Genomic DNA, 5,879 nt, shown 5'->3' on the forward strand with positions numbered 1-5,879 from the left:
AAAACCAAAATTTTCATGGATAAGGAAGCCTAACAAGGTAACCAAGAGATGAGAAACAAATTGGATGATAACTTATTGTTTTTAGTATATTTTATAGCTGATTTAATTCACGGGTCAAAACCGACCCGCTAACATAAGAGATGATAACAGAAAGCTAACACGAGAGGAAGGTTAAACTGACAACATAGGTGTTAACTTTCTCAGAGCCATCCATTATAGATGATTCATGCATTATTCAAGCAGGTTTATTTTGTTTTTTTACTTTCTAATATCCAACTATCCTTCCATCAATTTTCTTCTGCTTATCTTTATCAGGGGCACGGAGACCTGCAGCCTACCCATCTACCAAAGGGAAAAAGGTAGGGTATATAAACAAAAAGCACTGCAGGGGAGATACAGAATCTAACACAAGAGACTAACAAGGAAGAAAAAGACCCCAAGGGCTTGAGTGGATACGAGAACACTGTTCAGGGGACAGTCTTTTTTAATACAACATACTTCTGGACATGAAAAACTAGGTAAACACAGGTGAAACTACTCATGCTAACTGGAAACACTACACCTGATGACAAAGGCAGAGCCCCTCTGGAGCAAATGGATGAGGGAGAAGACCTTCAATAGCTTAAGCTGGCATTCAGTGGCAACAGAGGAATCCTTTTGGAGTATGGGCCTGATGATGGCAGCAAAGGCTGAGAGGTGACCCCACTGGATTGCTAATTTGGGGAAAGACAGAACTGGAAACCAGAGCCATTGCCTGGCTTGGCTGTCCTCTGAGATAGCTCATATCGGACAAATACCTCAGGTACAGGTTAGAAATCAGACCTTGTAGCTGACTACATGGAGAAATGAGTCATATGATAACTCAGGAACAGAAATTGTGCATCACATAATACATTCCCCCTATGATAACCAAGCTCTTCAGATCATCCTGTATTAGATATGTCTCTGCACACTGTAAAGGCACAATTAGGTACTGATACAAAAAAAGTCACAATTGATAACTTTTTGGGGTTACTCAGAAAGCAGACACAAATACACACACTGGAAAGCTGTAGGTTAAACTAAAGCAGACACAGGAGGCAAAAAGGCCAAGGTTAAATTCAAAGGTAGCAGATAAAATCAAATGGTTGGAAAGCTCAAACATAACAAAGAGAATCTGATGATGAAACAATGGTGGACTGGTGGTACTCAGGGAATGAATAATGGAAGTACATACGGGTGAATAAGGTAGAAGATAAAGGAGATGAGGGCTTTTTTGAGCTGGCAACTACTTTACTCATTCCCTCATCTACAAAGTGCAGTAACTAGAGAAAAAATGCAGACAGTTGTTAGCAAAGTTCAGACACTAAAGGGATGCATCACTCCTACATAATAAAGCTAAATTAATGTCCAAACACCTGCACCATATTTAAGCTACTTTGTGTACTTGGACAAAAATAGCATAGTCATTGAGCCATATCTCTCCACATTAATAAAGAGAGTTATTAATTAACTTACAACAAACTTTGATTGTACCATATCACCCTATAAAAGCACAATGAAAACTGCAGCAGTTGTGCTTGCATGTACTAATCTTCAATTAGTTGCCAATGCACTGTATTTATCAGTAAGCAAAGTCTCAACTAGGTGTCAGGTTTGATAGCATTTTTAAAAAACCTGCTGCTCAGACAAATGAAGAGACACGGTTCTGGTCGATGGATATAGTGTAAAATATCTGTAGACCGCTTTTTATTGACAGTTTTGAATTACACTGTAGACTGGATGAAATGCATAGTTTTGAACAGCACTATTAAACGGCAACACCTGTTCAACTGTTCATTAATACAAAAATCTATTCAACCAATTACAATGCAGCAACTAAATGAATTTACACATGTAGACATGGTCAAGACAAAATGCTGGGTGTAAGTTTGAAAGACAGGTGATTTTAAGTGACTGGCACCACCGCTGTTGGTGCCAAAAAGACTGATTTCAGAAACTGCTGGGATGTTCGGACACAACAGTCTCTAAGGTTAACATAATAATAATAATAATAATAATAATAATAATAATAATAATAATAATAATAATAATACATTTTATTTATTATTAATAATCTTCTGCATACCAAGGTATGCAGAAGAGCATCTCTGTACAAGACTTCTAATCATGAATCAGATGGGCTACAACAGCAGAAGACCATACTACGTGCCATTCCTGTTACCCAAGAACATGAAACAACACTGGACAATAGAAAATTGGAAAAACATTGCCTGGTCTGATTAGGGATGGTATCGTTTAGGTTTTATCCGACACCAGTACCAACCCTGTACTTTTGAAATGGTGTCAGTGCTTAAACGGTGCTCGAACCGGTGCTTAAAGAATGGAGAACACAAACTTTGTCCTAAAACCTCTCATGTTCAGCTGTTTTTTTGTAAAAAGATAACAATGTTAGCCTTTTCTGCAGCTATAGGGGATTTATGGCATCACTCTTGGCTGGAAGCAGTGCTTAAACAATGGAAAAAACAAACTTTGTCCAAAAACCTCTCATGTTTAGCTGTTTTCCACTTTTTCTTTGGTCATTTTACCCTTTTTGGCCAGGGTGAAGAGAGCATCTGCCATCAAACAAGAAGACAGCCACATGTAACTACGACGATGTTTGCTAGTTCACCTTACATGCATTAATGTAATAACGTGGTTAGCCTACTCAACGTAAATTACACACAAACAACATTAAGCTACTCACGCAGAGAAGAACGGCTGCTGCTGCCGTCATCATCCGTCATCATTTCTGCTACACTTGACAGGACTAGGGGCCAGGACTCTCCTCTTCGGATTTTTGGGGGATGTAACTCCGGGTCAAATAACAGGCAACCCACGCACAGTAGATGTGCACGGTGTGAGGTCTTGCAGCAAGCTATCAAATACGGCGCATTTCTCGGCTTTTAACAAAATGCTATACGTCGCCAGGTGTTTCATCAGATTCGAGGAGTTACCTCCTTTGCACAGTATCACCTTAAAGTACTTGTTGCAGGCTGCTGAGTTTGCATCTTTTCCTGTGAAGTACAGCCAGACTTTTGACCGCTTCACTTTGGGCATTTTTAATCTGTAGTTCTGCTCTAAAAGAACGTACGTACCTGGGCCCGCCTACTACGCTCGCAAAGGTAAAATGATTGGCTGGAATCCAAATTGTATGATGTCTCAGTAAAAAAAAAGCACAGAAACGAAGCACCGAAATGTGCGCTGCTTTTCGGTCTGGTTACTACCGTTTATGTCAGAACCGGTACCCATCCCTAGATCTGATGAGTGTCAATCTCTGTTGCCACATTCAGATGGTAGAGTTGAAACTAAGCATAAATTACATGAAGGCATGAATTTTGCTTCTATCAAAGGTTCAGGCTGCTGGTGGTAGTGGGTTCTTGGCACACTTTGGGCCCCTTACTACTAACTAAACATGATTTAAATGTTAGAGACTGCCTAAGTTTTGTCACTGACCATTTTCATCCCTTTATGACCACAGTGTGCCCATTTTCTAATGGCTGCTTCCAGCAGGATGTCACAAAGCTCCAATCATCTGAAAGTGGTGTTTTGAAAATGACAATGAGTTCACTGTACTTAAATGGCCTTTTCAGTCTCACTTATCTCAATCCATTAGCGCACCTTCGGGATTTGGTGGAATGGGGGAATCACATCATGGAAATCTGCAGCAACTGTGTGATACTATCATGTCAATATAGACCAGAATCTCAGAGGAATGTTTCCAGCACCTTGTTAAATTTGTGCCATGAAGAATTAGGGGAGTTCTCAAGGCAACAGGGGGTCCAATCCGGAACTAGCAATGTGTACCTAATAAAGTCTCCTGTGAGTGTTGTGCACTATATAGTGGGTTAATTTCAGCATATTGATTTATGTGGTGGTAATAAGGGCAAGGAGGTGTGGCTACTCTGAAACAACAGATGAGTTAGAATCTTAGAAATTCATGAAAAATTTTACTGTGGTGTTGCTGAAAGTGGCATCACAAATGAATGTGGACCTAAGGGGATGACAGTGAGAAAGCAAGAGTGAGCGAGTGCCTGTGTGATAGGAGAGAATATGCCAGAATTTGTAAGATGGGACCCCCCCTGTGAGGTCTATTAGCTGATAGATCTACAAAGTGAACAGGCTTCCATGACAGTAGGTGGGACATTATAATACAGATTTAAATGCTTCCCATTGGTCCACCTTCAACCTGCATAAAAGATTATAAAGAGGGAGGTGCTGCAACAGGCTGAAAAAAACGAGGCTTTGGAGAAAAAAACTCAGGAATTTCATCGCTTCCAGTTTTGACTTCTTCTCCTCCTATATCAGTGCTGATGTGGAGGAATTGCCTGATGGGTGACACCATTCGGGACATCATTCAGGAGAATACTGCAGTGGTATTTGGCACTGAAACAGCGAGCTCCAATGGATGTGGTTGTGAAACAACTATGACTTGTAGAATGTGATTTGAATGAAAATAGTCAAAATATTCAAAGGTTTGTCTTGCTAATGAATGCAACTCTTCTTTCCATTATGTTCCCACAACTCTGCACTCTGCAACCACTTGTCTCATGTTTACTTCTACATGTTTTTTTTTAAATCCTAAAGAGAAATGGAAGTGAAGCACAATTACCAAAACACACTGCTCATCAGCTGTGAGCTTGGATGGATGCAAGTTATTGGTCCTTGCTTTTCATGAATATATTCAAATTGTAGTTGTCACGAACCGTAGTTCAGCACACAAGCTGGACCCAGAAGCAGAGACAACACGCCAAGGTGCGCGCAAAATATATTTTTAACTAAGGGTGTCCCGGAAGGGTCAAAGGAAAACACGCCGATTAACTGGAAAACCAAGGGGCCGGGAGATAAACAACTCAGGAACGCCGTAGTCGGGACTGAGGGAGGCTGCAACAGAAAGAGGAAGAGAGTTACTGGGGAACGGGGAAATAACAGCATAAGCAGGGTAGAGTTGTTAATCTTACGATCAAGGCTGGGACGTAGGAACCAGAGGGAGGGGTGAGGGTCCGCGGGAGAGCTCCAGGGAAAACAGAGGAGATGAAGACCGGTGGTGATCCGAACTCCAGGCGGGCAGGAGGACAGGCAGGTGAGGGCTCAAAACACTGAGCTGGGTTAAATAGTTCACCTGATGATTGCCTGGGATGGGATGCAGGTGTGGAGTCAACAGCCACACCCGTGGGCGAGGGCATTCCATCAGCTCCTTGGACACTGGGCCGCGGACCATGACAGTAGTGGTGAGTGCTGAGTTCCACACTATGACATTTGAAAAGACTCACATTTGTTTTTGCTACTAAGTGAGGTGAATCATTGCAGTCATCCTTTTTTGTGAACATCCAAGAGCAGCTATGACAACTCCAGTGCCGAGACCTGTGGAGTACTACACTGGAGGAAGAAACAGAACTGGAACAGATAATTGGGCTTTTTTGTTTTTCATTGACTTTCATTCAGTTCTAGTCAGGGGATCTGCAAAATATTTGAACAGCTCCAGATACCCATGTTTCACTGTAGCACTGTCAACTAACATTTTTTTTCGTTCAGTGGAGGGTCATCTTCAACAGTCATTTGCAGTTTACTCTACACAAGAAAGTAATCTTTTTCCCCCATTTCTTACCAGCGTGCTGCTGACAGAGCCTTTGACATTAAAACCACATTTTAATCAATCATTTTACTTCCAGTGGGTGGACAAAAAAGTCATAGCAGTATCCTTGCCTGGACACACAGTGTCAGACTTTAGCAGACAGGGGTAATGCAAATCTTAAACAATGACAAATAGTCCTTGATTAAACTTCTGCCTGTGAGGGGAGCTGGATTTGATAGCATGAGAGTGCGAGATCATTTGCAACGATTATGTCAGATTCTTGTTA

The 5,879-nt window shown here is 41.4% G+C and overlaps 1 long non-coding RNA gene across 1 annotated transcript; it reads right to left on the reverse strand.

The window, feature by feature from the left end:
* Nucleotides 1-15: 15 nt before the first annotated feature.
* LOC121812466 lies at nt 16-2,889 on the reverse strand. The gene is made up of 3 exons (XR_006053067.1): nt 2,876-2,889; nt 263-265; nt 16-176 (listed from the first exon to the last, which is right to left on the reverse strand). It is a non-coding gene; the product is annotated as an uncharacterized LOC121812466 (long non-coding RNA).
* Nucleotides 2,890-5,879: the final 2,990 nt, after the last annotated feature.

Source organism: Haplochromis burtoni, unplaced genomic scaffold (genome assembly GCF_018398535.1).
Source record: "Haplochromis burtoni strain Fernald_Lab_line unplaced genomic scaffold, NCSU_Asbu1 Contig_604, whole genome shotgun sequence".
In the NCBI taxonomy this organism is placed as follows: Eukaryota; Metazoa; Chordata; class Actinopteri; order Cichliformes; family Cichlidae; genus Haplochromis; species Haplochromis burtoni.